The sequence below is a fragment of the Nerophis ophidion genome, linkage group LG19 (genome assembly GCF_033978795.1).
Source record: "Nerophis ophidion isolate RoL-2023_Sa linkage group LG19, RoL_Noph_v1.0, whole genome shotgun sequence".
Classification (NCBI taxonomy): domain Eukaryota; kingdom Metazoa; phylum Chordata; class Actinopteri; order Syngnathiformes; family Syngnathidae; genus Nerophis; species Nerophis ophidion.
In genome coordinates, this window is record NC_084629.1 from 10,886,468 (window position 1) to 10,896,919 (window position 10,452).

General features: G+C 36.9%; 1 long non-coding RNA gene across 1 annotated transcript; it reads left to right on the forward strand.

Annotated features, from left to right (window-relative positions):
• The first annotated feature begins 686 nt into the window (after positions 1 to 686).
• Positions 687 to 2,400, forward strand: LOC133537739 (uncharacterized). The gene is made up of 4 exons (XR_009802818.1): positions 687 to 789; positions 1,844 to 1,918; positions 2,102 to 2,166; positions 2,312 to 2,400. It is a non-coding gene; the product is annotated as an uncharacterized LOC133537739 (long non-coding RNA).
• Positions 2,401 to 10,452: the final 8,052 nt, after the last annotated feature.

The window sequence follows — 10,452 nt, forward strand, 5'->3', positions numbered from 1 at the left end:
ACTGAGAGGCCACATTGGATTAAAAAAAATATGCCACTTATATACATATATTTTTTCCTTCTTTCTATCACCTCCTGCTCCAATCAGGCTGCGCCAAACACTAAATATATCCAAACATTTACTAAAATCAAATCAAATTTTAGTACTGTATTTTTCGGACTATAAATCGCAGTTTTTTTTCATAGTTCGGCCGGGGGTGCGACTTATTCTCAGAGCGACTTAATTGTGAAATTATTAACAGGTTACCGTAAAATATCGAATAATATTATTTAGCTCATTCTCGTAAGAGACTAGACGTATAAGATTTCATCGGATTTAGTGATTAGGAGTGACAGATTGTTTGGTAAACGTATAGCATCCCAGTGGGCACCCGTCCTTAGTTCAACGTCGAGGTGACGTTGAAATTACGTCGCGACGTCACTCAACCATATCCCGACCAAATATCAACCAACTGACCCCACCACATCATATGTTGCAAATCTGGTTTGTTTTCATCATTGGGGGACATCGTCGTTTCCACGTCGTCTCAACGTCGTTTCAACGTGTACAATTCAACTTGCCAACCATTCTGTGCGCATCGGCCATTTGCGACAGTTTTCAACGAAACCGCCGCTTGATGGCAGCGTGCTGCACCACACACACCACCTAGCGTATCACAGCCAAGCTTGTGCGCATGCGTGCTGAAGTACTTCCTTTCCAATCCAGCAAGCAAGACGAAGAGCGAAGATTTGAATTGGAAATCGAACTATTTTACTGCAAAGAACACCATCGACGTCCATAAAGATTCAGGTTTGTACCTTGAGATAATACTGGTTATCTGTATCGATATAATTGTGGCCCTTTCACAAGAGGGTTGCTGGAAAACGAGAAATTTATCTCACGCCTATTCTCAACGTTTATTTTGACTGTATAAACTGGACCTGAGCAAACTTTTTTTTCCTCCCCAAGCAGACAACAATTTTTATCCCCACCCGCCCAAAAGCAAACAATTGTTTTTCCAGGCTAACACAAAACAAAAATATTTTTTTGGTTCTGTACCCAATGTCTTTTACAGCCGCGCCAGTCACTGTATTAATTTACTTCCTCTTGATTTTCATCTTCAAAACACCCGTCTGGATGGCAGTTCGGTTTTTCTGGCTCATTTTAATGTTTATTTAAATGTTGCCAGTTTATTTTAAGTACAGGTACTTTTTAATTAGTTTGACTTGTTAGCAAGGCTTTGTCTCAAAAGGCAAGCCCATAAAAGGATTCATGTAATATTAACTGCTATGATCTTTACTTATTTTTTTATTTTACTGATAAGGCCAGTACTGCTATTACAAGAGCTTTTGTCAAGTATTGAAACTTCCAAATGGTTTCACTGTTGACCTGTTGTTGGCCAACATCTATACTAAAATATATGACGATAAAATATCCAGACAGATTTTGTTTCATATGTTTTATGATTGACAATAAAAGACTGCACGGAGCGCAGAAATTTTTGGGGGGTACAAAGTTTTTTCTCTTGGCACAAGAAGGCAACCAACTTTTTTTTTTTTGCAGAGCTTACAGGAGCAAACTTTTTTTTTGTATACGTCAGGAGAACAAACTATTTATTTTTCAGTTTTTGCTAAACAATCTTTTTTCCCCAAAAAAAACATACCCTCCCCCACGTTTCATCTGGTCCGCCTCTAAGTCTATGTACATGTACCACTACCGGTAATTGAAAAGCAGAACGTTAATGCAAGGCAATGTACCAATGATTTCAGTTTATGCATATATGGAACAACACAGTACACTTGCTATGATACATATAATACCAAAAAGGATAACTTTTTTGATAAAACTGTCCTTCCATGTGCAGAAATTGGAGACAGTGGAGGAACTACTCAAACTTGACGAGTTGATAAAAACTCAACCAAGCAAGAAAGATTTGCTGGTAAGTAATTATAACATTATAATTGTGTAGCTGTTTTTACATCGGAAATATTATTGTATTTAGGTAGAAATTTCAGGTTATGAAATCGTGTAGATAAAACAGGCCCTATACTTGAATGTATGTATGTGTTTGCCAGCCTCTTCCCCCAGTGTATGCTAAACACATTCTCTTGTATATTTGCAGACAGCCAGGCTCTCAAAGATTGGTGGATATGACTTAAAGAGCTGTTTAAGCAGCATCATGGACAGGTATTTTCCTCTTTCTCTCCATATATATTAAAAATAGGCGATGTAAGACCCAACTTCTAATCTATGAGTGCTAGATCGGGAATTATAATAATGCAAAATTCCGTACTTTTTGGCCTGCATGTATGACTTGCGTGTTCAATTTCAGGCTCATGACAAATGAATTAATGTCCAATCTGAACATGAAGGGGAGGGGGGAAAAACTGCCTTTGCCGAGACGAAGCTGCTCGATGTAGTCACAAGAGAGTTTGTGTGTGTGTTTAATAATTCCATTAACTTGATTGGGGTAAATCACATGCACCCTTAATTAATTTGTATTCTTTTTGCCTGTTTACAGCTAGTGTCTTGGATACACAGAAGGGGACTGAAACGATGGTCCATGATGCCATAAAAAATAAACTGAAAAATGCCCCTGGACAGAAGGGAGGAATAGGTTGGGCATCACAGGCTGAATAAATAATTATATCGATTGACATTCTCCATTATGTTTTGTTGTCTTTAATTATATTGATATATTGGTTGATATTACGTTGATAATTGGTTGGTTGATCTTGGGTTGTAACTGAAAGTTGAATCAACGTTGAAACATTGACGTAGATTCTACGTCGGTATTCAAACGTTGATCCAACTTTCATTTTCAACCCAAATCCAACGTTATTTCAACACGGGAAAGTAACGTTGTTTCAACGTTGATTAAACGTCTTTGTTAGGTAGAAACTGAAAGTTGAATCAACGTTGAACCATTGACGTTGATTCAACGTCGGTATTTAAACGTTGATCCAACTTTCATTTTCAACCCAAATCCAACGTTATTTCAACACGGGAAAGTAACGTTGTTTCAACGTTGATTAAACGTCTCTGTTAGGTAGAAACTGAAAGTTGAATCAACGTTGAAACATTGACGTCGATTCAACGTCGGTATTTAAACGTTGATCCAACTTTCATTTTCAACCCAAATCAAACGTTTTTTCAACACGGGAAAGTAACGTTGTTTCAACGTTAATTAAACGTCTCTGTGCCCACTGGGATGTTCTATATGTTATAGTTATTTGAATGACTCTTACCATAATATGTTACGTAAACACCTTCTCACCTTCTCAGTTGGTTATTTATGCGTCATATAACGTACACTTATTCAGCCTGTTGTTCACTAATTTTTATTTATTTTAAATTGCCTTTCAAATGTCTATTCTTGGTGTTGGATTTTATCAAATAAATTTCCCCCCAAAAATGCGACTTATACTCCAGTGTGACTTATATATGTTTTTTTCCTTCTTTATCATGCATTTTCGGCAGGTGCGACTTATACTCCGGAGCGATTTATACTCCAAAAAATACGGAGTATAAGTCGCACCTGCCGACTTATATGTACAGATTTACAGAAGTAAATCTGTACATATTTGCTGTACAGATTTACTTCTCTTTTGTAAAGTAAATCTGTACAGCAAATATGGACATCTATGTCAATTATATGATTTGCCTAAGTAGCTGGAGAGGACAAATAAAAAATAAAAAGATTGTGGATGCTGGCAGATCGGATCAGAGCCTCTGGTCATGGATTGGGAACCACCGGTCAAAAATAACAAGATAAGCAATCATAGTCTTAAATGTTGATATATTATCTTAATGACACTGAAAATTTGCATTCTTGGAGATCTGCATACATTTATTAATGTGTTGTCAAAAATAAAAACAAACATTTTGGTCAATATGCTTGACAAAAACATTAATACGGAAAAAAAATATGGATGTTATTCATCGTCCAACTCATAATGATTGGTGTATACAAACTATGGAGATGAGATCAGTTAAAAAAAACTGCATATACATTTGATAATAAGAAGTCATATCTTGAAATTTGAGATCCGTTATATGAATTTGTCCGAACTTTTAAATTAAAATAGACTCTTTCTTCCTTGTGATGATTAATGGCTTCAGTCTGGTTGCCAAGTTTATGAGATGCAATGCAAGTGTGAGCCACTGTAACTGTTTTTTATTGTTATACATTAATGGCTGTGATGGTGATGGAAATTCTAAGTGATAATAACTCTAATAATATTATTTATTATATTGTAATCAATTTTTTGCCGCTGTTTAATGTTGTTAATCTCTATCATCGATATTAATGTTATTAATCGTTGTGTTTTTATTAATAATAATAGTGTTAATTCAATTATTGGTACTGTTTCTATTAATCATTTTGTTTTTTTCATTTTTTAGTATTGTATTGGATGTTTTCCCAACTGCTTTGTAAATGTATATTTTATATCAAGCATTGCAAAGGTGGCTTTGGGTTAGAGTTGCCGTTGCTCTATTTTCTTTTATTAGATCAATAAACATTCTGTGGGATTTTTGTAAAAAAAATAAATGAAAAAAATTCATAAATATAGCATCACTTGTTTTTACTTGATATGGTAGTAATTTCATTCACTCAATTCCATATTTAAAATAGGGACAGCGTATATTAATAAAAAATATGTATTTTATAAATATTACCGGTTTTAGCCGAAGGCTAATTTCTGCCTGTTGTCCCCAAACAGGATGGTGTAAACGAGAATAACGTTCATACAAAATAGAGAAAAATCAGGATCACCGCCACCGACTCAGTAACATTCAGGTAATTTAAAGGAGTTGAAAAATTTAAGAATATAAACTTTTTTTTTTTAAATAATAACAAAAAAATTAAAAAAGAAAAAAAAAAGGTCATAGTTGAAAACACAGGTAATAATAAAACAATGATTTTTTTGATTTTTTTAAATAAAAAGGAGGAATTTATTTGACATTGCACATAGTCCGAATAAATGTCATGAATTTTCTACCTGGCAAACTTTTTAGCAATTAAAGACATTGTCTGACCTCCACTAGAGACCATTCTGCATTTATGTTTGCCAGATTGTGTTGGTTTGACTAAAAAAATCACTGAGTTTCATATTTGATACAATATATTTAACTTGTACAACATTATAAGCTGCAACATTGTGACAACTGGCACAATCTAATGAGCAGCAGGGACATAGCCCCATTGTTCAATTATGTCTCTGCGGCTGCAGCGCGAGTACAATTGCCACAGTAAACGTTTATCTTCATCTTGATTTTGCACCGCAATCACTTCAACCCAGAACTGGCGTCAGGGTGTATGCGTCACAGCAGTAGGACACAGTGTAAGCTCTCAATGAGTTCAACAACAACAAAACAAAAAGTTGGCACAGGGGCATTTTTGCCACTGTGTTACATGGTCTTTCCTTTTAACAACATTCAGTAAACGTTTGGGAACTGAGGAGACCAATTTTTGAAGCTTTTCAGGTGGAATTATTTCCTATTCTTGCTTGATGTACAGGTTAAGTTGTTCAACAGTCCGGGGGTCTCTGTTGTGGTATTTTAGGCTTCATAATGCACCACACATTTTCAATGGGAGACCGGTCTGGACTACAGGCAGGCCGGTCTAGTACACGCACTCTTACTATGAAGCCATGCTGTTGGAACACGTGGCTTGGAATTGTCTTGCTGAAATAAGCAGGGGCGTCCATGATAACGTTGCTTGGATGGCAACATATGTTGCTCCAAAACCTGTATGTACCTTTCAGCATTAATGGTGCCTTCACAGATGTGTACGTTACCCATGCCTCGGGCACTAATACACGCCCATACCATCACAGATACGGCTTTTGAACTTTGCGCCTAGAACTGTCGGGATGGTTCTTTTCCTCTTTGTTCCGGAGGACACAACGTCCACAGTTTCCAAAAAACAATTTGAATCGTGGACTTGTCAGACCACAGAACACTTTTACACTTTGCATCAGTCCTTCTTAGATGACATCGGGCCGAGCAAAACCTGCGGTGTTTCTGGGTGTTGTTGATAAATGACTTTCGTTTTGCATAGTAGTGTTGTAACTTGCACTTACAGATGTAGCAACCAACTGTAGTTACTGACAGTGGTTTTCTGAAGTGTTCCTGAGCCCATGCGGTGATATCTTTTACACACTGATGTCTCTTTTTGATACAGTACCACCTGAGGGATCCATGGTCACAGGCATTCAATGTTACCAGCAGTGATTTCTCCAGATTCTCTGAACCTTTTGATGATATTATACACCGTAGATGGTGAAATCCCCAAATTCCTTGCAATAGCTGGTTGACAAATGTTGTTCTTAAGCAATTTGCTCACGCATTTGTTCACAAAGTGGTGCATACTTGCCAACCTTGAGACCTCCGAATTCAGGAGATGGGTTGGTTGGGTGGGTTGTTGAGGTGGAGGGGTGTTTTGGGGAGTAGCGGGGGTTGAATATATATTTTAAGTATATATATATATATATATATATATATATATATATATATATATATATATAATCTGTTCATGAATGAGTATATCCGTTCGGCCACCGTGTTCAATGGAGAAGTCTGATCTACAAAATTTGCAAGCAGCATACCCCTTTTCCTTCGAGCTGTCCTGGATGAACTGAAATTATTTTGTCCAATCATTTTGGAACTTGCAAGCGTAATTATTCCTTTTACTCGTCGTCGCCATGTCTCTTCTTCGTTCTTTTGCTTCGTCTCTGTTATGTTTTTGGACATTACTACTTGCCGTAGTTGTGAAGCAATGCATGATGGAAATCCGGATGTTGTGTGTCAGTATATTAACGTCCATCCATCCATCCATTTTCTACCGCTTATTCCCTTTTGGGGTCGCGGGGGGCGCTGGCGCCTATCTCAGCTACAATCGGGGGGAAGGCGGGGTACACCCTGGACAAGTCGCCACCTCATCGCAGGTGTATTAACATGCCGGCTGGAATAAACACACACTGAGAAATAACTCCGTGCCTGCCTACTTTATGGGTTATAGATAAACTTATGGATAACGGAGACATATATAAGAGTCTCCTGTCCAGATGAGCGAGGACGCTAAAGGAAGTGCCTTTAAGGCACGCCCCCAATATTGTTGTCCGGGTGGAAATCGGGAGAAATTCGGGAGAATGGTTACTCCGAGAGATTTTCGGGAGAGGCATTGAAATTTCGGGAGTCTCCCAGGAAAATCGTGAGGGTTGGCAAGTATGAAGTGGTGACCCTCGCCCTATCCTTATTTGTGAATGACTGAGCATTTCATAAAAGCTGCATTTATACCCAATGGTGGCATCCACCTGTTCCCAATTAGCCTGTTCACCTGTGGGATGTTCAAAATAAGTGTTTGATGAGAATTCCTCAACTTTGTCAGTCTTTTTTGCCACTTGTGCCAGTTTTTTTGAAACATGTTGCAGGTATCAAATTCCAAATTAGCTAATAGTTGCAAAAAATAACAAAGGCTTCCAGTTTGAACGTTAAATATATTGTCATTGCAGTCTATTCAATTGAATATAAGTTGAAAAGGATTTGCAAGTCATTGTCTTTTGTTTTTATTTACGATTTATACGTCACTGGTCTTGGGGTTTGTAGTTGGTCTTCATCAAAAAGGGAGACTTTTGGAGACTTTGAAATAAAAGTAAGAATGACTTTTATCAATAATGCTGCTGTATTTCTTGGTCAAATTTAATCACTTTGATAAAATAAAAAAATAAAACATTTGGAGTAGTTCTCTTACCTTTTTATGTATTTGTATCCGAAGCAGGACCAGCCCATGGAATGATCACCTTCATTTTCACAATTTCGAGAAGTGGCTATATATCTTTCATATTAGTAGACACATTTATTTATTAATTCATTAATTTATTTGTTAAACAAAGCATCAACACTTCGTTCTTGCATCTAAGTACAAAAAAAACACAAACTTTGGCTTCCTCCGTGATTAAACATGGTAGCAGTATGCGTCTCCTAGCTCACTATCGCCTCCACTTCCTACGGTGTGGCAAGTCAAAGTACTACAAGAGACACTCTAATACAGAGCCTCCGGGTGTATTCACAGTCCAATTAGTAAGAATAATGATGTCACACTTAGAACAAAAACATTAAAACAGGCTGTAGATTGCACAGTGTACACATTTTACAACATTCATACTGTAAAAATGCCTCTGCAAACTTTATTTTGGCGAAATTGTGACAAGCAGACGAGTCACAAAAACACACTTGGCTTCCACACAGACAGACAAGAAAGAGAAGCGGCATGACACAAAGAAGCCTCGTGTTAGGTTTGTGTTTTATTTTTACTCAAAATCATACCAAATACATTTATAATACACTTTAATGGACAATTATCAATATTTATTTTGTTTGTATCTATTTATATTTTTAAGATCATTACAGTTAGGCTCCACCTCAACTGCCTACCCTAACCGCCGGTCCCTAAGTTATTTGTTTTGCATTTTGTGTTTTTTATTTACTTTTCGTAAATGTGTCGTGGCCAATTATGCAGATGCACCTGTAGGAAACACTGCATGCGCTGTATAATTATTTTTAATGATATGAAAAGGACGCCTCAGGGTGATATGACATATAATGAATAAAGATGAACAGTCAAGTTTCACCAATGCCAAAGCAATTACAAATGCTGAATACTTTCCCCTCAGAAATAAAAGGGTTATTTCCCTTTAAAGGGGTTTTAATCTACATTTCAAACACTTCCTTGTGGTTTCCATCAGTTCTTCAAACTTTTTTCACCAAACACTAAGCTCTCCTAGTGCCACCACTAATGACCAACATAAAATACAGTAGAGTAGTGGGCCTAGATATTCATTAAAAACAAGGCAGCGGTTTTATCTAACAAGTACCGTAATTCCTCTAATTACTGCCAGGTATATAGTATGCGCCTGCCTAAAATTACTCGTTTCGCAAAATATTATTTTTATTAGCGCATGTCTAGAGTTTCCGCTGGGTCAAACTCGTTTCGCATAATAATTAGTATATGCCTAGAATTTCCGCCGGGTCAAACTCGTCACGTCACGAGTGACACTTCACCTGTCATCATTTAAAAAATGGAGGAAGCTGATTTCAATAATTTGAAATCGCATAAAGGGAAGAAGATTAAGAGCTATTCAGTAGGATTTAAGATCCAAGGTTTTGAATATGCTAAAAAGAACAGTAAGCAGCTATGTTTTATTAATATACCGTAGCTGCGTGTGTCAAATATGAGTCATTAAATGACTCCCGCCTCCTGATGGTAGAGGGCGCTAGTGATCCTTCTTGCGACTACTCGGCTGCAGAAGAAGTGACAACAAGCAGCAAGAGTGAGCAGCAATCGTTTATTTTTTCCTCTCGCTTGCACTTTCAACATGGAGGATTACATATCTAAAATAAAACAGTTTTCTAAACTGGACTTTCAATCGAAGCAAGAGGTAATGAAGGAAGATCTCCATCGAGACAGAGAGACGTTTAAAACTGTAGAAAGATAAGGAAGACTTCTGTAAACAAGTTATCGATACTTTTGATCAGAATGAGCTGCGCATGGACTTCATTTATAAGTAAAGGTAAGACCATAATAACGTTTTTTTTATTTTTATTAAATGTATTTTTCATGATGGTATCCTTTATAAGTGCATGCCTAAATTTACCGCATGCCTTTGGTAAGCGCCAGAGTGAGAAGAGGTTTTAAATTAATTAGCGCCCTGGCGGCAATTCAAGGAAATACGGTATATTTTATATTTTTGGCAATTGTAATAACGTTAAAGTACCACTGATGGTCACACAAACACTAGGTGTGGTGAAATTACCCTCTGCATTTGGCCCATCCCCTTGTTCCACCCCCTGGGAGTCAAGGGGAGCAGTGAGCCGCGCTCGGGAATCATTTTGGTGTTTTAACCCCCAATTCCAACCCTTGATGCTGAGTGCCAAGCAGGGAGGTAATGGGTCCCATTTTTGTAGTCTTTGGTATGACTCACGATTTACCAATCTCAGAGCGGACACTCTAACCCAGGGGTCACCAACCTTTTTCAAACCAAGAGCTTCTTCTTGGGTACTGATTAATGTGAAGGGCTACCAGTTTGATACACATTTAAATAAATTGCCAGAAATAGCCAATTTGCTCAATTTACTTTTAATAAATAAATCTATATATACGTAAAAAACGGGTATTTCTGTCTGTCATTCCGTCGTACATTTTTTTCCTTTCACGGAAGGTTTTTTGTAGGGAATAAATGATGAAAAAAACACTTAATTGAACGGTTTAAAAGAGGAGAAAACACAAAAAAATGAAAATTAAATTTGGAAACATAGTTTATCTTCAATTTCGACTCTTTAAAATTCTAAATTCAACCGGAAAAAAAGAAGAGAAAAACTAGCTAATTTGTATATTTTTGAAAAAATTTAAAAAATAATTCATGGAACATCATTAATAATTTTGCCTGATTAAAATTAATTTTAAAAGTT